The following is a 25982-nucleotide window of genomic DNA, read 5'->3' on the forward strand; positions in this document are numbered from 1 at the left end:
TCATGCACTCATCCAAACACCCAGATACTAGTGGTATACTCATGCGAACATGCAGGCAGTAAGTATGCAGATATGGAATGACCCATTGAGTTATGACATAGTCAGGGAATCATCTGGGTACTACTTGTAACCTCACGGAATCACCTAGGCACTACCTATGCACTCATTCAATCATCCAGGAAGTATTCATGTATTCAACCACAAACCCATGTATTACAAGTTTTACTGAGAAATATGTATGGGTGATAGGTTTACAACAATGGTACTCTCTACATAATTGTATCTGTGCATGAGTAGAACCTGAGTGTTTCTTCAGTACACGCGCATGCCTCAGTGTTTCAATGACTGCTTGGGTTGTAAGTGGGTGCTAAGATGGCTGCATAGGTTCTGTGCAAATGGTATAATAATTGCATAGTTACAGCCTTGTAAATTTAGTGTTAAATTTTAAAAAAAGTACAGAAGAATGAGAGATGCAGTAAAACAGAAAGAACAAATTGTGAGAGTAGTTGATAAGTTCTTTGCATTGAAGAGGAAGCTTTTCCTTTTGATTTTAAATAGAATGAATACTCTTCACAAAATAGTGTTTTACATGAGGAGACAAAACCTGAAGAAAAGATTAGTGAAAATAAGTAACTGTTGTACTGTTTTTAGTGGACAATAGATACATACTTCTTTAATGAAGAAAGCTATATCCAGTATAACAAATTAGTTAAGGCTATTGATTAAAGAGGATGATGTTATCAAATGAAGAATGGTAGTCCTATAGCAAAAGAGGTGATGGTACATAGAATTGTGGAAGAAATGATTGCAGCAGAGGTACAAGGAAAGCGTAGTCAGGATACTGTATACAAATGAAATTGTAGTAGTGTTTTTATTATTAGAAAGGAATCCATTGATATATTTAGAAAATTCCTACGCATCTTTCCAAGGTGAAGTTTAAAAAGCAAAATACCCAACAATGCGAACTTTAGGTAGGAGTCTATATTATGTGAAAAATCCTACTTTATGTTTAGGAGAAATAAGTGGAGCACTTTTGCATGGTAGTATGGCAGATGTAGAAAAGGTTTCCGGTGATGGGCAGTTTCACTTCTTTGGTACTGAGCAGGATTCTAGGGAAAATGAGGTGTTTTTAAGAGGAGGAGTTGCAGAGCAAGACACATATATTACAGTTGGTAGTTTTAAAAAAGAGATTACAAGATTTAATAGAGTGCTGTCAAAAATATAGTATGTTGCATATGTTGTTGATGCACTTACTAGAAGAATTAAACACAGACTGTTTACTAATATATAAAAAGTGAAAAAGTAAATTATGATAACTAGCAAATGTTAGCTGTGTATTTATTTGTAGAGAGATGGTTTGACTTGTGTATACGGCAAGTTATATGTAAGTATTGTTACAATAAATTGGAAGATAATAAAATGAACAACTCATAGATGTCAGATACATATTATTGTAAGATAATAAAATGCTACCCAATATAGAAAAACTACGAAGGTCAAAAATAAAAATCAACATTTATTATTCTTTCCAGCATTGCGGAGGCCCATCATGGACTACTCTCCAGCACTAACTACAACTCCACAATCCAGGCAGTGAGATGCCATCGGGGAAAACTGTGGAGCCAAATCTTGAAGTTGAGATTAGACTTTTGAATGGACTCTCTGCTTCAGTGTTTTTGTGCTGCTATTGAACTTGAGGGTCCTTCAGCTAAGCGTTGCCTTCTGGTTGCTCACTATGAACTCCTCTTATGAAATGTGCAAAAAATTTTAAAGGAGGAAATAAATACCATGTATGACTTTTGGCAGCGTTGTGAATACCTGTAACACACTGCTCACCAGCTGTTATAATAACACTACAGTTCATGCAATACATGGCCATTCTTTAAAACTGTGGAGTCATATCTGGTGCAGTAGTCTGTACCTTTAAAGGGACTTTCTGGCCGGGTATTCTTGCTGCTGCCACTGATGTAAATGGTCCTCCAGCTTACTTGTCATAGATCGCCAGTTGGAGATGTTTTCTATGATAGGATTTAAGATAATATGAGATGGACGTCTTCCCACATGAATATATTTTTTTCGTCCCTCAAGAGAGGGTCTTGTCAGACATTGTGCATAGCACTAGTTTTGCAGCAATTTTTAATTCCCCATAAGTTTGGGTAACAATGGATGGTTTGAAGTTCATTTGGAAGTTATGTTGTGTTTGTATGTTTAGATGTTGAAAGTTATTTTTGGAAACTGTTTTTTTTTTACAAATATGTTGTTAAAATAACCAATATGTTACTAAAGAGCTAGACTTAAACTTTGTGTAAAATATGTCTATATACTGTTTTATACTTTTTCATTTGTATTCATGACTACTAATGTCATTGTGACCTCCTGTGTTGCTGTGAAGAAGGAAAATGCATTTTTGATATAGATTTTTCGACAAATGAAGACAAAGGGGAAAGTTATATTAGTATCTTACTAAATATCTACACTGAAACTTTATGTCAAATATGTCTATACGTATGTTTTACACTTTGTCAAAAACACACGGTATTCGCACTCTGTCCTTGGCAATGGCACTCATAGAATCATACAGGCATTACCTGTGCAATCATCAAGGACATCCTTTCTGCATCACTCTGCAAAAGAGCCTATTGGATGAAGTCCCCATGGCTATTGAGGGTATTTGAGGGCCAAGTATCCCTCTTGTTACCTCCAGCAAGTTCTACACAGTCAGTTTGCTAAGAGGTTTTCTGAGGACACACCCCCTTTCTGCACCACTGTGCAAACACGTCTCCTGGCACACTACTGGTTGTGGAATAAAGTTGTCTTGGATGCTAAAGGACCTTGGGGACCAAGAAGCCCTCCTGGTACTTTCTATAAGTCCTACTCAGTGGGATTTGTGAGAGCTGGTCAGAGGCCCAGCCCCTTTCCACACAATTCTGCAAAATCCATTGCTACTTAAAAAAACATAGAAATTCACTGAAAAAAACAAAGGTTACAGGTAAGCTATAGATAACAATTAGCATTAAAAAAACTTAGAAATCCACTGAAAACACAATGGTTACAGGGACGTTATAGTTAGGAAATTGAATTTTAAAAAACCTTAGAAATTTACTGAATAAACCAAGGGTTACAGGAATTTTATAGTTAGGCTGATATTTCACTCGTATAAACCATAGAAATTCAGCAGTTATAGTTCTCTGAGCTAACTATAACTCGCGCCCCCGCAATGCACTGCTTACATATTAAATCACTCATGACATGATCAGTGACATCACTCATGACATCACTGATGACATCTCAAATGACATCACTTATGACACCACTGATTACATCATTCAGTGACTGTGAGTGTTTCTAAAACATTTATGATGTTAAATATACATTCACCAAGGTCTATTGATGAATGAGTGGGTGTATAAGTGCCTGTATGGATGATTTAGTGGGTGCGTGACTAACTATATGTGAATGATTATACAAGTCTCAGTGAATGTATAGGTGAGTGGCTAATCTGTGTGAATGTCTGTATCAGTCTGTCAGTTGCAGTGTAAGTGGCTGCATGGGTTGGTGAGTAGGTACACAAGTGCCTATATGACTTATTGATTGGTTGTCTGAGTACCTGTATGGTTGCCTGAGTGTCTATGTGGGTGGGTGAGGGTGTGTGTGACTCCCTGCATGGATGAGTGAGTGGATCAATCACTGGCTGTATGGGTTCATGAGTACATCTGAGAGGGCTGTATAGGTGAGTGAGTCTGCTTATAGCTGTGTCGGTGACTGAATGGATGTCTCAGTGGTGTATGGGTGAGTAACTGCATAGGTGAAAGGCAGTATATTTGAGTGTTGAAGTATATAAGTGACTGTATGTGTGAGTGAGTGATTGTGAGAGTGGTAGTGTGGATGAGTGTGTACTTGTGTCAGTGACTGTATAAGTGAGTAAGTATGTGTATGTATCTATGAATAAATGAGTTGCTGTGTGTATAACTGTATAGGTGAGTAAGTGGCAGTGTGAATGACTCTTTGGGTGAGTGAGTAGTTCTATGAATGTCTGACAATGTATGAGTGGATATGTCAGTGGCTGTATTAGTGAGTAAGTGGGTGTATGAGTGGCTTTATGGGTGAGTGGATAGATGTGTGTGTAGACCTATGAATTAGTGAGTGGGTATGTAAGTACTGGTATGGGTGTGTCAATGGTTTCGAGAATGGTAGTGTGAAAGTTGGAGTGGGTGTATGAATGGTTACATGGGGTGTGAGAGATTCTGTGGATTATGTCATCAGTGAGGTCATTTGAGATGTCATCAGTGATGTCACTGACCATGTCATGAGTGATGTAATGTGTGACATCATCAGCAGTACATTGTGGAAGCGTGAGTTATAATTAGCTTAGCTAACTTTAACTGCTGAATTTCTCTGGTTTTGAACCAGTGAAATATCAGCCTAACTATAAAGATATTTTATTACAGATAAATGCTGAATAGCGTTCATCTGTAATAAAACTATCTTTGAGGAGTTACGGTTGGAGTGGCGTGCCTGTTTTTTACAAGTTGAAAGCGGGAGCCGTGCAGATATGCATATATATATATCTATAAATTACCCACTGGCGGTCGCCAGTAGGTAGTTATAGTTAGGACCTATTATCCATAGGAAATCCACAACATTCTATTTGGAATAACTTTAGCGCCGGTTGACGAATCTTCGTGAAATTTTCAAAACTGGTGGGACGCTCCGGTCCACTCCTATCCTGAAAGTCTCAGGGTGATTCCTCAAGTGGGGGCCGAGAAAAAAGGGGGGTCCCAAAATGTGTTTTCCCCATGCAATTTTCCACAGGAACCTTTAATCACAGCTACAGCCCGAACTGCTGAACGGAATTACACCAAATTTGGCAAAAAGGTAGCCCTTGGTTCAGAGTCGTGCCTTTTGGTTAAATAGTGTAAATCCTTTCAGTAGTTCCTGAGAAAATCAAAAGTAAAATCACATATATATCTGGGCGGAGCCGAACCACACATCTCATCGTGAGATCTGATTGGCTGTCAGCACTTCATCCAAGAAGTGTTGGCAGCCATCTTGGGACCAATATACATGATAGCACCTTATTACAAAGCATTGCAGTTAATAGAAAGTTTTAAGACTTTAGTTACATTATAAATCATTTGTTGATGGTACCATACTTATTTTAGGAATTGTGGTGTGTTCCACGGGGATTTTACCATGTGTAAAAGCCTTCTGCTGGGATATCATGAATCATGTTTGAGAGAAAACTATTTTCTCATGCTTTTCCCACAGAGGTTTGGAAGGTGATCTATAAGCTAAACTGAGAGCATATTTTTTGCAAATTCACATTATCTTTCTTAGTCATGTGAGAATGAAGTCTGACATTCTCAGTAAAACATGTACATCCAACAAGGGCAGAGACTGTCAGTTGATTCCTTTGTGTTCTACTGCAGCTTCCCAGAGTGTTCCAAAGAACAACTAGAGTGCTAACAGTCCTACTTATGACAAACGTATTGCACACCTGAAGCCATCTTGATTGGAATAAAGTGGTAACTCTTAAAACATTTAATTTAAAAAGGAACAAAATGAGGGGGGTTATTTTGCCATAGAAAGTATGATTAGTGCTGCAGAAAGAAAAATTAGGGAACATTTTGAGTGACTTCTCAAATCCTCATCTATTTCATTAAAAAATTCTGACATTCTGACATGCAGACTGAAACATGCACTTTCAATACAAGCAGCAGACTTCCCTGGTGAGCAGTAGATTTACTACAGTGATCGAATGAGCAACTAGAGTGCTAACATTCTGAATTTATGGCAAATGTGTGACAGATCTGAATCCCTTCTTGATGGAATCAAAGTAAAAAACTGAAAGTATTTCCTACTGAGGAGACTGTAGTAAATGAGGAAATTAGGAAACTTCTTAACAAATAAGTCTCCCAAGATGGCCACCAGAGACAAAGGAGCCCAAATGTATCACAAATATCACCCAGATGTAGCCCAAGTATAGCCCAATGACAGAATGTCCCAGAGTGTTCTAAAGAACAACTAGAGCGCTAACAGTCTTACTTATGACAAAAGTATGGCACAACTGAAGCCATCTTGATTGGAATAAAGTGGTAACACTTAAAACATTTAATTTGTAAAGGAACACAATGGGGGGGTTCATTTTGCCATAGGAATTATGATTAGTGCTGCAGAAAGACAAATTAGGGCACATTTTGACTTCTCAAATCCTCTTCTATTTCATTAAAAAATTATGACATGCAAACTGAAACATGCACTTTGAATACCAGCAGCAGACTTCCCTGGTGACCAATAGCTTTACTACAGTGATCTAATGAGCAACTAGAGTGCTAACATTCAGAATTTATGGTAAATGTGTGACACATCTGAATGCCTTCTTGATGGAACCAAAGTAAAAAACTGAAAGTATTTCCTACTGAGGAGACTGCAGTAAATGAGGAAATTAGGAAACTTCATAACAAATTAGTTTCCCAAGATGGCCACCAGAGACAAAAGAGCACAAATTTAGCACAAATATCACCCAGATGTAGCCCATGTATAGCCCAATGACAGAATGTCCCAGAGTGTTCTTAAGAACAACTAGAGCGCTTACTGTCTTACTTATGACAAAAGTATGGCACACCTGAAGCCATCTTGATTGGAATAAACTGGTAACACTTAAAACATTTAATTTAAAAAGGAACACAATGAGGGGGTTCATTTTGCCATAGAAATTATGATTAGTGCTGAAGAAAGAAAAATTAGGGCACATTTTGAGTGACTTCTCAAATCCTCTTCTATTTCATTAAAAAATTCTGACATGCAGACTGAAACATGCACTTTTAATACCAGCAGCAGACTTCCGTGGTGAGCAGTAGCTTTACTACAGTGATCTAATGAGCAACTAGAGTGCTAACATTCACAATTTATGGCAAATGTGTGACATATCTGAATACCTGCTTGATGGAATCAAAGTAAAAAACTGAAAGCATTTCCTACTGAGGAGACTGCAGTAAATGAGGAAATTAGGAAACTTCATAACAAATAAATCTCCCAATATGGCCACCAAAGACAAAAGAGCCCAAATGCAGCACAAATATCACCCAGATGTAGCCCACATGTAGCCCAATGACAGAAGTGTGCAAAACACTTTGTATTTTTTGTGTTTTTGTAGTTTTATATAGTGCAGACTTGTCAGGTATTGGAGTGCTTTACATGAGCATTGGTTACATCACACAAGAACAAATTCATTTTGGTTGTAGACATGAGGAGATTAAGTGATTTGACCAGAATCACAGAATGTCGAGCTGAAGCAGAAACTCCAACCTGGTTCCCCAGTTGCAAAGTCTGCAGCTCTGGAAGTAACACCACATACTCTCCCCTATGTGCAACATTTAATCAAGTGGTCAACTGGATAAAAAAAATAAAGATAACAAATAATTTAAAAGTGCTTTGTTGCTATTTGAAAACTCAGAAAATATGTCCTCATTTTAGTTTTCTAGAGCACTAACCATAATTTTGATGCAAATAAGGCCCTCTCATATATGTAATTTCTAAAGGAAACGCTCTAGGTATTACAGTTTTGATTACATCAAGATGACGTCAGGCGTTCTACACTTTTGTAATAAATATAGAATGTTAGCAATCTAGTTGTTCATTAGCATACTGTTGAGAGGCAGAGGCCAGGGGCAATGACTCTGAAAATTGAAGGCAGGTAGGAGGGTGCAGAGGCAACAATTTGACCACACTGGGCAGGCAGTACTGGCAGTGGCAGCACAACAGACTATGGAGGGCAGTGGAAATGGGGGCAGGGGCAAAAAACCAACAATACAGGACTGGCAAGAGAGGTTGTGGCAATATAATAGACCATTGTGGGCAGAAGGAAGAGGCAGTGGTAGTACAACCATACATGCCAACAGACCCTATTCAGCCAGGAAACGTCCATTGTTTTTAAGCTCAAATGGGCTTTATTTGATCTGTCTCCTGTCTACAATATCCTCTTTTTCAATGTAACTCAAAGGGGAAAATCAATACCCCAGTTTTTTTTCAAAATCTCCCTCTTACCAAGTTCAAAATGTTCGCAAGTATGGTACATTGGATCAAGGAAGTCAGGAGGAATTGGGGTAGGGACATGGACTCGGATAACAGAGGACAGGAGGGACATGGAGAGGTGCACCAAACTGACCCTACAGGGCAGGCATCAGGGTTTGCAGCAGCACAATACACCACACAGGGCATGCGGGATGGGAGTGCAGCACAACAATCCATAGAAAGCAATAGGAAGGGGACAGGACCATGCACATGAACAACAGAGAACAGAGGGGAAAGAGGCAATGGTAGCTAGCTGACCATAATGGACAGACAGGATAGAAAACTGCAGCATAATAGACAATAAAGGGCAGGAGGGATGGATCAGGGGCATTACAATGGAACAGACAAGCCAGGAGGGAGGGAATAGGGGTCTGCACATGGAAACAGAGGGCTGGGGGCAAGGGGGCAGGGCAGGAGCAGCAAGATGACCATGGAGGTCAGGCAGGATGGGCACTGGAAGCAAGACACACCATGGAGAGCAACAGTGAGACTATGATGGCATACACATAGACCATGGAGGGAAGGTGGGAGGGGGTCAGGGGCAGCTAGCTGACCACACAGGGAAGGTGGGAGGGGCCGTGGCAGCACAGAAGACCATGCATGGCAAGCAGGAGGGTTAGTGGCAGCACAATGGCTATGATGGGCAAGAAGGAGGGTGCAGGGGCATGCACAAAGGACCATGGAGGATAGAAGGGAGGGTCAGGACCTGGGCACAGACAAGAGAGTTCAGGGGAAGGGGCCTCACAACAGACCATGCGGTGCGGGCAGGAGGAGCAGTTGCAGCACAACAGACCAGGGAGGGCAGAAGGTTGTGGCAGTAAAATGGACCATGGAGGACAGGAGGAAGGGGATAAGGGCATGGAATGTGGACAGGCAGGTTGGAGGTGGCAGGGACAGGTTACAGTCATCTGACAATGCTAGGCAGGTGGGAGGGGAGTGGCAGCTCAACAGAACACTCAGAGTAGATAGTAGTGGCAGGTCCATGGAACATGGTGAGCAAAAAGGATGGAGCAGGGGCATGCACAAAGACATCAGAGGGCGGGGAAAGAGAATAGGGGCAACAAGCTAAGCACAGAGGCTAAGAAGGAGGTTAATGATGGGGCATAGAATTGGTCAATGGAGGGCAGGAGGAGTGGACTGGTACATCATGCTAAATGGAGGGCAGTGGCAGCATATCAGACCATGCATGGCAGGAGGGAGGAGGCTAGTCCATGGATTCAGACAACAAAGGATAGGGAGGAGGTGGATGGGGCAGCAAGCTAACTCTTCAGAGAAGGCGGGTATTAGGAACTTTATTGTTTTTAAAATGTGTGTCTGTTCGAACTACTTCAAATATGAACAAGTATGCAGCATAATCTCACTTTTATTCAAGAAGAAGAGGACGTTTGTGACTGTGACTCCGGGCTCACTTGGCAGAAACACCCCCTGACCCTCCACCCCCATCGCAAAATGTAATGCCCGTGAAAAGGGTAGGTGAACGCAGTGTTATATAGAATATAGTCCTGAGAGCACGATTGAAAATGAAAACTAGATATAGTGTATGGTATAAACTATGCACCAAAAAGTGTGATATAAGATGAACCGGGCGTGAAATATAATATGCAATACATTGTGCGCAGTGACAGATTCATTGGAGAGTGCGAGATAGCACAGGCACTAGCGCGTGCTATGCGATATGCACCTTGGAGCGTAATATGCACAGGGCAGTGTTGTGTAACCTAACTAGTCTCTAAAGTTGTAATATAAAATATGTGCTGGGGAGTGTAACGTTGCATATGCACTGTGACAAAGATATGGATCCCAGATTGTAATATGTATGGCATAGCGCTGTGCGTTATAACATAGGCATCGAGGAAGGCACATTAGATGGGGCAATATAACCCGTGCGAAGGCAAGTGTGGCATGACATATTCACGGGGTGGTGTTACAGTGCACATGGGCTAGAGAGTGTCATAGCATACGCACTAGCTGGTGGAATACAACACAGAGGTGTGTGGCACTCGGCGGGCACTGGTGGATGTAACACAGCATTGAGCTCAACCAGGAGCACGCTGTGACTCTCAAGTGAGGTTCGTCTCCTTTCCAGAGAGTAAAATAATAAGTATTACGCATCCGGCGGTGGATGTGTGTTTTATTAACTGTGAGGGGGGTTTCTTGCATAGTTTTGGTCCAATTTTTGTCAAATCCCCTTTGAATGGCTTGGTGTGCGTGTGTATTAAATGTGCCCGTCAATAGCTACCCACGTTTGTATAAATAAGTGACAAGGGTGTCTACTTGGAGAGTACCCACCGGCGGGGGCGCCGGGATTCGGCACGGTAGGGCATCAGACACGTCAGAGCTTCACTAGCGGTGTAAATACGTTCCACGTGGATTCATTGTCTGCATAGTCGCCTTTTAATGAATATCACGCAAATCGTCATGGTGATAGGTACGTACGGTTTGTCCAGCATGCCCTAGGTGTTTCTATAAATATATAAAAAAGAAAAATAATAAAAAAACAATGGCGGCCCCGGGGGATGGGGTCCCAGGGGCCATAAGTGGCCTGAGGAGGGCGACAACGCAGCCCCCTCCTAAAGAATAATTAAAAAAAAGGCCATGCCCCGGGGGTTGGGGTCCCCAGGGCCGATTAAGGCCTCTGGAGGGGGGCCACGCGGCCCCCATCCAATTATCTCTTTTCTTCTAAAAAAACAATTAGGTGGCAGACCCTGGGGGATGGGGTCCCCGGGGCCAATACATTAGAAAAAGAAGGGGGACCACACAGCCCCCATTCTTAAAAAAATAAAATAAAATAAAAGACCAGCATCGCGCCGGAGGCCATGCCCCCTCCTTGCAGCACTCTGCAAACGCGAGTTGTAAGTTGGGGAATTAATTCCCCTTCAATACTGACGGTCTCTGAGGGCCAACTAGCCCAACAGGTATCTCCAGTATGTGCCAGGGAGCTGTGTTGCAGACAGGTGTTCTGAGGCCACACCCCTTTTTACACCTCTCTGCAACACAGCTCTGTGGCGCTTACTGGAGGTACCTAGTGTGCTAGTTTAAAGGTTTTTTAAATGCTAATTTCTGACTTTAACGTAACTGAAACCTATGGTTTGTTAAGTGAATTTCAAAGCTTTTTTAAATGCTAGTTTCTAACTATGCCTACAGAGGTAGAACATGTGAAGAAAGAAGAAAAAACACACAGAAAGAAGAAAAAGAAATGCAGAAAGAGTCTTTGTTGCAAAATCATGCTGTACCCTCAACTTTTTCAGATGGGTACTGGTGGTAACTGACTCTGACTACCCACTCCTAGGGCCAGTGCTATGCTAAAAGACACTTAGAATACATTTGAAACACCTAAATACACTAGGGAACACTATGGTGCCGATCACGATCCGGTAAAAAAATTCCCCGTACGACTCGTATCCGGTCTTTTTACCGTACGAATCATACAAGTGCCGTACATATTGCCAATTACGATTCGCATGGGAAAAAGACCATACGAATCGCATTGGGAATAATTCCCCACCCGTCCTCGGGTCGGAAAATGTGTCCGACACGTCCTCGGACAATTAACCGTACAAATGTGAAAAGTAAATCACGATCCATCCCGTGCGTCCAATGTTACAACCGTATGGAAAAAACACCGTCCGCACCGAACGCCCATAGCAACCATGGAGACTTGTGCCCGCATACGCGCCCAACACTCCCCCCAGCCCCCTAACGTATGAGATGTACCCCCCGTGTATGTACACCCCCACCCGTGTATGTACACCCATGTACGTGTCGTACCCCCCGTGTATGTACACCCCTGTACGTGTTGTACCCCCGTGTCTGTACACCCGTGTACGTGTCCTACCCCCCCCTGTATGTACACCCCTGTACGTGTCGTACCCCCCCTGTATGTACACCCGTGTACGTGTCGTACCCCCGTGTATGTACACCCCTGCACGTGTCGTACCCCCCCTGTACGTACACCCCTGTACGTGTCGTACCCCCGTGTATGTACACCCCTGTACGTGTCGTACCACCCCCGTATGTACAGTACACCCGTGTACGTGTCCTACCCCCCGTGTCTGTACACCCGTGTATGTGTCCTACCACCCGTGTACGTACACCCCTGTACGTGTCGTACCCCCCGTGTATGTACACCCCTGTACGTGTCGTACCCCCCGTGCATGTACACCCCTGTACGTGTCGTACCCCCCGTGTATGTACACCCCTGTACGTGTCGTACCCCCCCTGTATGTACACCCGTGTACGTGTCGTACCCCCTCGTGTATGTACACCCCTGTACGTGTCGTACCCCCGTGTATGTACACCCCTGTACGTGTCGTACCCTCCTGTATGTACACCCGTGTACGTGTCCTACCCCCTCGTGTATGTACACCCCTGTACGTGTCGTACCCCCCGTGTCTGTACACCCGTGTACGTGTCCTACCCCCGTGTCTGTACACCCGTGTACGTGTTGTACCCCCTCGTGTATGTACACCCGTGTACGTGTCCTACCCCCCGTGTACGTACACCCGTGTACGTGTCGTACCCCCTCGTGTATGTACACCCGTGTACGTGTCCTACCCCCCGTGTATGTACACCCCTGTACGTGTCGTACCCCCGTGTATGTACACCCCTGTACGTGCCGTATCCCCCGTGTATGTACACCCCTGTACGTGTCGTACCCCCGTGTCTGTACACCCATGTACGTGTCGTACCCCCGTGTCTGTACACCCGTGTACGTGTCGTACCCCCATGTACGTACACCCCTGTACGTGTCGTACCCCCCGTGTACGTACACCCCTGTACGTGTCGTACCCCCGTGTATGTACACCCCTGTACGTGTCGTACCCCCCCTGTATGTACACCCGTGTACGTGTCGTACCCCCTCGTGTATGTACACCCCTGTATGTGTCATACCCCCGTGTATGTACACCCCTGTACGTGTCATACCCCCCCCTGTATGTACACCCGTGTACTTGTCGTACCCCCTCGTGTATGTACACCCCTGTACGTGTCGTACCCCCGTGTATGTAAACCCCTGTACGTGTCGTACCCCCCCCTGTATGTACACCCGTGTACGTGTCCTACCCCCTCGTGTATGTACACCCCTGTACGTGTCGTACCCCCGTGTATGTACACCCCTGTACGTGTCGTACCCCCTCGTGTATGTACACCCGTGTACGTGTCCTACCCCCCGTGTATGTACACCCCTGTACGTGTCGTACCCCCACCCGTGTATGTACACCCGTGTACGTCAGAGTCGCACCCCCACCACAACCTCCTAAGTACGGAGCGCACCCCAGGCCCCAACATCACAACCGCATGTACGAGTCGTACCAAGCCACACACAAGGACAGCACTGTACAACAAAATGGCCCATGTACACCCCGTACACACGCTAAAAACGCACGTACACAACCAGGACAAACCAAAACAACACAAGAATACACCATTCGAATGGCACAAAGCCACTAAACATGTCCACCAACCACTAAAACAACACATTCACTGACCTGCAACTGCCAAAAACAAACAGAGGCCCAAAACACCACCACTCCTTATAACACACCCACCCAAACTTCAAACACAGCCACACCCACCAATGGACCAATAAAAGGGCCCACACACACAAACCATGAGCCTTTGCAACAGACTCACTGCTGCCAGACCCCACAGACAACCTACAGCACCAAACTAGAATCTTTACCACACCTTACACTTGCACACCTTCACACAACCACCTTCACAAACACCCCCTCATCACATTCACACACACACCTGCACAACCACACCCACACACCCACAACCATTCACACCCCCCCCCCCACCATCCACACCCACACCCCTCACCATGACCTCTCTAACAAGAATCCAAAGTTCAGTAACCGAGAGTTGGAGGTCCTTGTCGATGAAATCCTCAGAGTCGAGCCACACCTCTTTGGAACATTGGTCAGACAGACCAGCATGTCAGAAAAAACAGCCATGTGGCAGACCATCGTCGATGCTGTGAATGCTGTTGCGGACACCAGAAGGAACAAGCAGGAATGCCAAGCCAGGTGGTACGATCTGCGGAGGAGGGTCCGAGCCAAGATGACGGATGAACACAACCAGGCCAACGTCACTGGAGGAGGGCCGTCCCGCAGACCCATACACTACCATCCCTGGGAGGAGAGGGTGATGGCCATACTGCCGGTGGAGGCAGTGGAGGGATTAGGAGGACTCCGAGACCCGGGTGAATACACAAACAACGCACCTCACATGGGGGGAACGTCATCCACAACCAAACTCACAAACAGGCACGCAACCACCCCAAGCTATCGCATGACTCAACCACACTCCATGAACACGCACATGCCACTGGCGCCACCATGCCCCATGCACCCAGCTGGACAATGTCAAGTCACAGGCCACAGAAGACACCAACACATGACACGGTAACCCAGATGGCGGAAGGGTGGGCCCCAAAAATCACAGAGTGCAACTCAGAAGCAGACAACAATGCCCTCTGCCCATATGGCCTAGGTCACAACCAGACAAACAGTGTGTCCCCACACATGAAAGACTTGCCAGCAAATGGCGGACGCCTTGCATTAACACATGGGGGTGAAGGCACATTTTTGCACATGACAGCAGCTAATGAACAGCCAACACTGTGAAAGAGTGGCAGCACACACCACCACAGCAGCAGCGCACACACAGACACTACACCCAATGGGTGCCTGGAGATCAGAAACAAACTCACAGCAACAATCCAAGGGCCATTCAAAGAACTGCTAACAGTGTGTGCCCAGGAAGCTGGGCTGAGGTGACAGAGGGTGACACACAGAGGGAGGGAGAGGGGGACAGAGAGGGAGGGAGACACAGGGAGACGGACAGAGGGAGGAGGCCGACACACAGAGGGAGGGAGAGGGGGACAGAGAGGGAGGGAGACACAAGAAGACGGACAGAGGGAGGAGGCTGATGCACAGAGAGAGGGAGAGGGGGACACAGAGGGAGGGAGAGGGGGACACAGAGGGAGGGAGACACAGGAAGACGGACAGAGGGAGGAGGCTGACACACAGAGGGAGGGAGAGGGGGACACAGAGGGAGGGAGAGGGGGACACAGAGGGAGGGAGACACAGGAAGACAGACAGAGGGAGGAGGCTGACACACAGAGGGAGGGAGAGGGGGACACAGAGGGAGGGAGAGGGGGACACAGAGGGAGGGAGACACAGGAAGACGGACAGAGGGAGGAGGCTGACACACAGAGGGAGGGAGAGGGGGACACAGAGGGAGGGAGACACAGGAAGACGGACAGAGGGAGGAGGCTGACACACAGAGGGAGGGAGAGGGGGACACAGAGGGAGGGAGAGGGGGACAGAGAGGGAGGGAGACACAGGGAGAGCAAATCAGCCTTGTGGTGTGTGGGAATGTCTGCTCGTCAGCAGGTGGACTGCGTGCATGTAGACAAGGGTGGCCAGTGCCAGCACCCCCCCTCTCCTCCATGGCAAAACACAGGGCCATGTCACAACCTGTGCACGAGCACAACGACAGCTACCTGCATCATTGAAGTGTGTGGAACAACTTCATGTGCCCACATACAGTGCAACACGGAAGGCGCCAATGCACTGCTCGCCACACCTGCCCACTCCACTGCTGACTGCTGTCACACTTGACGCAGCAAGTAAGACTGTGCCACACATAGTTAAAGGCGCCAAAGTGGTGCCCAAGGGACACACCCATGCACAAGTGCACTGTGAGTGGAATGCAAGACAGATCCTAATTCCCAGAGGAAATGTTCCAACTTTGAAACTGGTGAAACATGGATGTTGCATGGACCAAAATTAACATTGTCTCTCTCACACACAGGTCAACCTCGTGGTTCACCCCCCAACACTGGGGGGAAAGACTCACAGGACCCGGCTCTGCGGGAGGCCGATCCCACCGGCAGCGACGACTCTCACCACTCTGTGGACGACCCCAACCAACCTGGCCCCTCTGGTGTCCAACGACCTGCAGCACCTGCGTCAGGTACAACGGGGCCAACCACCACCCCCACTCCTGCCACATCCCAGGAGACACCCAGGATCCCTGCCCCACCACCACAAAGCAGCCAGGCTGGCCAGGAGGGACACGGTGTCCCGGGCACCCAGGAGGAGGCAGGCGACAACGCCAATGCCACCCCTCAGGGGTCCCGGAGACCCGATGTGCCCACAAGGGCAGGCCAGGTGCAAGTGGGCAGGGGTGGTGGGAGTGGAGGACGGCAGAGGCGCCAGCCTGACCAGTTGGCTGGGGAACCAGTATTTTCCCATGTCCGAAACATCCTGGACACATACCGGCAGGATACCACGGGCATGGCCCAGGTTGTGTCCACCCTCAACGATATGAAGGGGACCCTCGATGAGATCAAAACCCAGCACGCCCAGCAACATGCGGAGCAACATGCCTGTCTACTGCAACACCAACGGAGGATGGAGGACAGACAGGCTGAGCTCGTGACGGTGTTCAAGGGAATTCACAGTACACATCGTCACGGCCTGCTTCTGAGGGTCCCCGCAGGAGGGCGGGTCGTCCACGGAAAAGACCGTGAGGGTCGGCGCTACAGCACCATCTCCCAGGACACCTGGCCTGGCACCTGGCCCACTGGAGCAACAGCAGCACAGCGTCAAAAGACATTCTCTGCCACATGGCCTTGCTGGTCACTGTCTGACCAATGTTGACAAAGACTGTGGCATGGACTCTGAGGATTTCCAATGGCAAGGACACCAACTCCCCTACTGAACTTTGGATTCCAAACACCCGGAAAGCCCCTCATGTCATACCCCCCCCCACTAAAATAAAAAGTCACACCATGAAGAGAAGATGCCTGCTGGTTTCATTATTACCTTACATGTGTCTTGTAAACTCTAAACATGCCTGAGTTCTCTTTTGACTTCAACCATCCACACCCTGGTGCCTGAGTCTGGCACAGGACACACGGGTCACAGTGTATGAGGCAAGACAGACATGGAGCACTATACACACCCGTGATGGGCCCAACCAGCTGAGGGGGTGGCCGCACAACCGTGCTGACAGACATATTGAGTACAGCAACAGTCATGTGCAGAGGTCAGGGATCCTGTCCAGTGTCCTGGGGGGCACCCAGGTATGTGTAGACAGGTGGCAGAACCATGTCCTGCAAGCTTGAGTCCGGTGGATGCAGATAATGGGGGCCTGGCCAACGTTGGATGCATGGGGATGGCACATGTCACATTACCCACACAGTCATGGACATCATGCACAATACACACTCTCATCCCACACACACAGCTTGCATCTTGCTACTCGACACATAGACACATAGCCACTATCACGGAAAACCATGCCAGACATGCCGGATGCACCGTGGCAACACACCAGCATTAACTGAGAAGAGGCACCTTGGAGGCATAGGGACACCTTTATTAGTCATGTATTCGGGATTGCAGAGGCAACTCGAAGTACACATGAACTGTTCATGTGGAGTAACATGTGGGTCCAACACTGGCACCCCCCTTCTGCAGCACAAATGCGTGATAGCCATGGAACTGGCACACAAGTGTCGGCTAACAGCTAAACACCCCCAGCTGCTCACGGAGAGCCTGCCATACACCATTGATCCGCTGATGTGGAAGTCCCACAGCATGTCAAGCCAATGCAAACCGTATGTGTCCGAGGGCAGTGTTACACACATTGATGCCATCATCACATTCCCCAATCCCATCACTGATGACTGTCAACAAGTCTGACCATCTATTCAGGTGTACCCAGCTGCATGTATTGTGTATCATGGTGATGCTACATGTCTGCAGAGGAACCAAACATCGACAGGGGCAGTGTGCATACATCGTGAACAACTGCCACACCCAATACACCCCTGATGCATCCCTTACCCTAAGGTGACTTCCAAACGTGTCCGTGCCTGTAATGCTGAGTCAGCACACGATGACGTGTCCATGAGGAATAGCAGTGCCACAACAATGCAACCAGCAGACGGCATGCGCAAGTACCTGGGGAAGAGAGACACACAAGAAGTCAGCCACAAAAAGCACAGCCACTTGCATGTGCATGTACTCGACACATGTATGGATGACAACATGCTAGGTCACAATTATGACTGGGGAAATACAACCATCACTGGCACCATCACTCCAGTGACACACCCACACACACCTCTGACTCACGTGCCATACATGCAGGTGGAGACACACATCGCAACACATGCCACACGGGGACCAATGCGTGCACACTCAGACACTGGTACTCACCACTAAGCAAAGAAGTCGCGTATGAGCCGAGTCCGGATGTCCTCTTGCGGCTCCACATCCTCCACATCACTAGCCCCATTGCCAAGCCCTTCGTCCTCCACGGGTGGATGGTCCTGGTCATCTTGATCCAGGATGAGTGGCACAGCTCTCTCATCTGCCATGTTGTGCAGCATGCAGCAGACCATGAAGATTTTGCAGACCTTCGCCGGGGCATATGGGAGTGCGCCGCCGGTCTTGTGGAGGCATCGGAATCGGCTCTTCAGGAGGCCAAACGTCCTCTCTATCACTCGCCTTGTCCGGCCATGGGCGGTGTTGTAGCGGAGCTGGGCCGGCGTGATGGGGTTGTGGAGATGTGTGATCAGCCATGGCATGTTGGGATAGCCAGCGTCCCCTACATGGAAAGCACATGGACATAAGCAGGACAGGAGAAGCGGTCGTGCTGGAAGTCTACGCAAAATACAGGACAGACAGACTACCCACCAACAACACATGCTCGTTCGTTGCGCAGCTGCGTCATCATTTCAGGCACCCTGCTACGCCTCATGATGTAGGCATCGTGGGCTGATCCTGGAAAACGAGAACAGACATGTGAAATCACCATGTTGGACAGACACACCACAAGGGCATTGATGGAGTGGTAGTGCTTGCGATTCCGGTACGCTACCTCCTGTGCCTGTGGTGGTACCAAAGCAACATGTGTCCCATCTATGGACCCAATGACATGGGGCATCCCTCCCAGGGCATAGAATCCACGCTTGACCCCAGTCAACATTTCAGGGGTTGGGAAATGGATGAAGTCATCCAGGTGAATCAACATGGCCTCTAAGAAATCATGCAGCACACGGCAGAACATGCTCTGGGACATGCCACCAACATGAGCTATGGTATTTTGAAAGGTACCCGTGGCTAGAAAATGTAGGGCTGCCATTACCTTCAGCTTGGGTGTCAGTGCCGTAGGATACCTGTGCAGCGGTTGCAGGTGTGGTGCCAGTCTCGCCGTCAACTCCAGAATCAACCATTGGGGGAAGCGGTAGCACCGGATACGATCATTCTCCCGCATGGCAGCCAAGTCCGGAATTGCTCGGGGAAGAGGCGGCGCTCTGCAGTAATTTGGAAGTGACAAGGAAGAGTGAGTGCACCACAACAACAAATAATTTGTACTGAGCACATGTTATTCTGTCTATACACATATGCTACATACGGAGTCAGGTATGTGCCACATGCCCTGGACACGTATGGCTGGCAGGTGACACTCCTACCAAGACCCAGCTACACACGGAGATTCTGAACCTCCACATGCCATGGCATGGGATTAGCTGTGTCCCAGTGCAAGTGAACAGCCAGACGCAAGACAGGAGTGACATACATCCACACATCAGCAGAAGTAGGATGTCGATTGCAGAGACTGGTAGCGGAACACTAGAGCCACAGGTCACATGACATTACACTAGGACAGCCCACACACCTTGCCATGAAGGTGTACATGTCATGACTCACCCCAGGCTGGGAGGCCTCTGCACACACCACTCCTGTCTCTGGGCACTGCTGGGAGGCCTCTGCACACACCCCTCCTGTCTCTAGGCACTGCTGGGAGGCCTCTGCACACACCCCTCCTGTCTCTGGGCACTGCTGGGAGGCCTCTGCACCCACCCCTCCTGACTCTGGGCACTGCTGGGAGTGATAGGCACCCACCCCTCCTGTCTCTGGGCACTGCTGGGAGTGATAGGCACCCACCCCTCCTGTCTCTGGGCACTGCTGGGAGGCCTCTGCACACACCCCTCATGTGTCTGGGCACTGCTGGGAGGCCTCTGCACCCACCCCTCCTGACTCTGGGCACTGCTGGGAGTGATAGGCACCCACCCCTCCTGTCTCTGGGCACTGCTGGGAGTGATAGGCACCCACCCCTCCTGTCTCTGGGCACTGCTGGGAGGCCTCTGCACACACCCCTCCTGTCTCTGGGCACTGCAGGGAGGACTCTGCACACACCCCTCCTGCCTCTGGGCACTGCTGGGAGTGATAGGCACCCACCCCTCCTGTCTCTGGGCACTGCAGGGAGGACTCTGCACACACCCTTCCTGCCTCTGGGCACTGCTGGGAGTGATAGGCACCCACCCCTCCTGTCTCTGGGCACTGCTGGGAGTGATAGGCACCCACCCCTCCTGTCTCTGGGCACTGCTGGGAGTGATAGGCACCCACCCCTCCTGTCTCTGGGCACTGCTGGGAGGCCTCTGCACACACCCCTCCTGTCTCTGGGCACTGCAGGGAGGACTCTGCACACACTCCTCCTGCCTCTGGGCACTGCTGGGAGTGATAGGCACCCACCCCTCCTGTCTCTGGGCACTGCTGGGAGTGATAGGCACCCACCCCTCCTGTCTCTGGGCACTGCAGGGAGGACTCTGCACACACCCCTCCTGCCTCTGGGCACTGCTGGGAGTGATAGGCACTCACCCCTCCTGTCTCTGGGCACTGCAGGGAGGACTCTGCACACACCCCTCCTGCCTCTGGGCACTGCTGGGATTGACAGGCACCCACCCCTCCTGTCTCTGGGCACTGCAGGGAGGACTCTGCACACACCCCTCCTGCCTCTGGGCACTGCTGGGAGTGATAGGCACCCACCCCTCCTGTCTCTGGGCACTGCTGGGAGGCCTCTGCACCCACCCCTCCTGACTCTGGGCACTGCTGGGAGTGATAGGCACCCACCCTTCCTGTCTCTGGGCACTGGTGGGAGGCCTCTGCACACACCCCTCCTGCCTCTGGGCACTGCTGTGAGTGATAGGTACACACCCCTCCTGACTCTGGGCACTGCTGGGAGTGATTGGCACACACCCCTCCTATTTAACAATATGTATGCTTTGTCCATACACGTGTGTGGGTTCGCTCCATGGGGGTACGGGTCGTACTTACACTGTTGGGGTGGGGGGTACGCTCCATACGTCCGCGGGTGAGGGTACGGGTCGTACTTACACTGTTGGGGTGGGGGGTACGCTCCATGCATACGCGGGTGGGGGGACGTGTCGTACGTACAATGTTGGCATGGGGGTACGCTCCTTGCATACGTGGGTGGGGGTACATGTCGTACTTACACTGTTGGGGTGGGACGTACGCTCCATGCGTACACGGGTGGGGGTACGTGTCGTACTTACACTGTTGGGGTGGGACGTACGCTCCATGCGTACGCGGGTGAGGGTACGGGTCGTACTTACACTGTTGGGGTGGGGGGTACGCTCCATGCATACGCGGGTGGGGGACGTGTCGTACGTACAATGTTGGCATGGGGGTACGCTCCTTGCATACGCGGGTGGGGGTACGTGTCGTACTTACACTGTTGGGGTGGGACGTACACTCCATGCGTACGCGGGTGAGGGTACGGGTCGTACTTACACTGTTGGGGTGGGACGTACGCTCCATGCGTACGCGGGTGAGGGTACGGGTCGTACTTACACTGTTGGGGTGGGACGTACGCTCCATGCGTACGCGGGTGAGGGTACGGGTCGTACTTACACTGTTGGGGTGGGGGGTACGCTCCATACGTCCGCGGGTGAGGGTACGGGTCGTACTTACACTGTTGGGGTGGGGGGTACGCTCCATGCATACGCGGGTGGGGGGACGTGTCGTACGTACAATGTTGGCATGGGGGTACGCTCCTTGCATACGCGGGTGGGGGTACGTGTCGTACTTACACTGTTGGGGTGGGACGTACACTCCATGCGTACGCGGGTGAGGGTACGGGTCGTACTTACACTGTTGGGGTGGGACGTACGCTCCATGCGTACGCGGGTGAGGGTACAGGTCATACTTACACTGTTGGGGTTGGGGGTACGCTCCATACGTACGCGTGTGAGGGTACGGGTCGTACTTACTCTGTTGGGGTGGGGGTATGCTCCTTGCATACGCGGGTGGGGGTACGTGTCGTACTTACACTGTTGGGGTTGGGGGTACGCTCCATGCATACGGGGTGGGGGTACGGTCCGTACATATCCGTCCCCACGCTATGTGATGCTTGTGCGGGCCGTACCCAGGCCTTTGCCACGTGGGTACGAGCTGTCCCGTCATTGTTGGGGTGATGTAGGTGTGGTCGTGGTACGACTCATACCCACGCTCTTAAGGCATGGGTACGGGACGTACCTGTCTGGTTGTGTTGCCGGTTCGCGTCATCAAGAACTTCCGTTGTGGCGGTCGCTGGCTTAGCTGGACACCCCCCCACCCCCTCGTAGTGACCAGGGCCTGAGGGTCAGGTATGTCCAGGGCATGTGTGCTGTGTGACTTTGGTGGGGGTTTTGTGGCCTGCCCTGGTCCTGCCACCCCCCCCTTTCCCCCCTCCCTTTGTTGTTCTGACCGTCTGCGGCGTCTGCGTCGGAACCTGTAGAGGAGGTCGACTGCTATGAGGGCCGGGATGACACGTAGGTTCGGGTCCATGTCTGTCCGTCGCGTACGGGTACTCCTTGTTCGCGTCGTCCTGTCTGTCCGTTGCGTACCGGTACTCCTTGTTCGCGTCGTCCTGATTTCCCGGCAGTTTTTGGCAGCCGGAAAATATTCACCGTGCGGGATGACGTCGGTGCGAATCGTAATTCCTGGTTCGTGAATGGCAGGCTGCGTGCATCCCGACGTCACGTTGGCGCTTTCCCGGATCGCATTTGTACGTTTATTTTCGTCGGTCGGGGTTTTATACGATTCGTACGGAAATGGTGTTTCCGTGCGAATCGTAATTCCATGTTTGTATATTTTGACGACCGGGTACGCGTCGGACGGAGAATATGCTCCGTCCGACGGTTCGTACCCGGTTTTTACCGGATCGTGATCGGCACCTATGCGTTGGGATAACCCTGTTATTAGCATGACCTCCTCTGTAAGCCCCTAGTGTATAATAGGGCAGGGGGATTAAAACTACCTCTTAAAACGCGCCGCAGGGCGCATTTGCACACTGGTGAAGGGAGGGGGGGGGCTGAGCTGACGTGTGAAAACACGCCCTGTGGCCGTTTTAATTTGGGGGATAAAGTTTTCACTGTATTCTAAGTGTCTTTTAACATAGCAATGTCTCTAGGACTGGTTAGTCAGACTCAGTTACCACCAGTATCCGTCTGAAAAAGTTGAGGGTACAGGATGATTTTGCAACAAGGCTTCTTTCTGCTCTTCTGTTTGTTCTTTCTGCACGTTATCCTTCTTCCTGCACTTTTCTTCGTCTTTGAGGACTTCTGTTGCTTCTTTCTGCATGTCTTTTTATTCTTTCTGTGTGTTTTTTCTTCTTTCTTCACATGTTCTAAATCTGTAGGCATAGTTAGAAACTATGATACACTTAATGACCATGACCATGTGATGAGTGATGTAATATGTGATGTCATCAGCAGTGCATTGCGGACGCGTGATTTATAGTGAACTGAACTAACTATAACAGGGAAATTTCAATGGTTTTGTACGAGTGAAAAGTCCAGCTAACTACAACGTCCCTGAAACCTATGTTTTTTTCAGTGAATATATATATTCACAGAAAAAACCATAGGTTTCAGGGGTGTTATAGTTAGCTGGACATTTCACTCATACAAAACCATTGAAATTCCACCGTTATAGTTAGTTCAGCTAACTATAATTTGCGCGCCCGCAATGCACTGCTGATGACATCACATATTACAACACTCAACACGAGGTCAGTGACATCACTGATGACATCACTGATGACATCTCAAATAACATCACAGGCAAATTTTGGAACTCCAAAAAATAGTGACTGCAGCACACCTCCAGACACCATAAACAGATTTATTTATGCACTTAAACGAAGCGTTTCGGCAGTAGCCTTTATCGAGTAATCATACTGTGCCCAATTGCCTCAAGAAATAGACCCAGTAATTCATTGACATAAAACACATACTATTGTACTTTTAAAATACGCCCAAATTCGAATTTTTACAAAAATTCATTTTGCGTCTCGTATGTTCATTACAATTGTTCCTCATGATTACTAATTTTCCATAGTTGTTGGCATATGTATCTAACACCATCATTATGTAACAACATAAGTGCAATGTTCAATCTCTGCTACTTCCAATAAAGAGACCTAATTCAAAACCAATATTGGTTTCTAGGAATCGAACTACCCAATTACATCATATTTTATACAAAATTTGGAGACAAGAAGGATCATGCCGAGGGACATATCTTAACATACGCTAAGAGGTTTGACTGTGCACAAAGGGATCTTTGCCTCACTTCCAAACAAAGGGAACAACAACCATTACCAACTGGTTCCAGCTCGGATTTGAACTCAGACACGGAAGGACTCAACTCCACTGTCCCTTTAGGCAAGCGTCCCCTGACCTTTTTACACAAATTTTAACTACTGAGGCAGAAAAAGGATCAGTGACCACCGGAAAAAATGGTGACCAGGGCCAGGGGAAAAGGAAGGGGTCAAAAATGAGGAAGAGGAAAAGAAACCAAGAAAGGCTCAGAATAACTCATCGCAGAGGGGGCAGAATTAAACGCAAGTGGAGGGTAACTCACAGTGCTGTGACAGACAATTCCATCATAAATTTGTCATTGAGACAATTAACCAATGATGAAAAATCTGTGTTACAATTGGGTATTAGGATCTCAGGACACAAGTGGACTTCACCCCCGAGCAGCAGTGCGCCAAGAGGCATGTTTGCAGAGTGGTGTAAAAAGGGGTGTGGCCTCGGACCACCTCTCTGCAGTCCAGCTGCCTTGTGCTTACTTGAGGTACCTGGTGGGCTTGTTGGCCCCCAGAGACCCTCACGATTGTAGGGGACTTAATTAATCCCCCAATTTAGAACGCGCCTGGTGGCATGTTTGCAGAGTGGTGAAAAAAGGGGGCGTGGCCTGTGTCCACCTCTCAGCAATCCCACTGTGTGGGGCTTACTGGAGGGAAGAGGTAGGCTAGTTGGCCCCTAAAGGACCTCCAGCAATGAAGAGGACTTCAATCCTCATCTAAGACCGTGCCAGGGAGCGTCTTTGCAGAGTGGTGGGCAAAGGGGGCATGGCCTGTTATGAGAATTTAGCAATCCTGCTGTGTGGTACTTACTGGATGTAATAGAAGGGGTAGTTAGCCCCCAAGGATGTCCTTGGGGACCAAGTACTCGTCTTGTTACCTCCAGTAAGTCCCACATAGTAGGATTGCTAAGACGTCTTCCAAGGCCATGTCCCCTTTCTCCAGCACTCTGCAAACATGCCTCCTGGAAGACTACGGGATGGGAGATGAAGTCCATTTTACTCCTGAGGGACTTTGGGGGCCAAGACGCCCTTCTGGTACCTCCTGTAAATCCTACACAGTGGAATTCCTGAGAGCTGGTCGGAGGACCAGCACCCTTTCTCCACCACTCTGCAAAAGCGACTACTAGTTAAAGAAGTGTTTGCAATGTAATAGGTTTCGCATTTGCGAGAGTTTGAGCTATTGGCGTTGTAAATGTAAAAGTTTTTTACTAATGTTTTTTGGAGTGGAGTGGATGTACTTTGTGTGTAGTGGAATTATGTGGTAAGTTGTGCAGTGAAATTATGTGGATAGAAAGTATGTGGTATTTAGTGTGTAGGAATTATGTAGAGTGGGATTATGTGTTATGGAGAGTAATTTTGTGGTATTGTAGTCTTAGTTGTGGAGTGGTAACCTCAGGTTTAGTATTCCTTGTTTCCATAGAAGCTAAACTATGAACTCAGTGAGACAAA

The sequence above is a fragment of the Triturus cristatus genome, chromosome 2_1, assembly GCF_964204655.1.
Source record: "Triturus cristatus chromosome 2_1, aTriCri1.1, whole genome shotgun sequence".
In the NCBI taxonomy this organism is placed as follows: domain Eukaryota; kingdom Metazoa; phylum Chordata; class Amphibia; order Caudata; family Salamandridae; genus Triturus; species Triturus cristatus.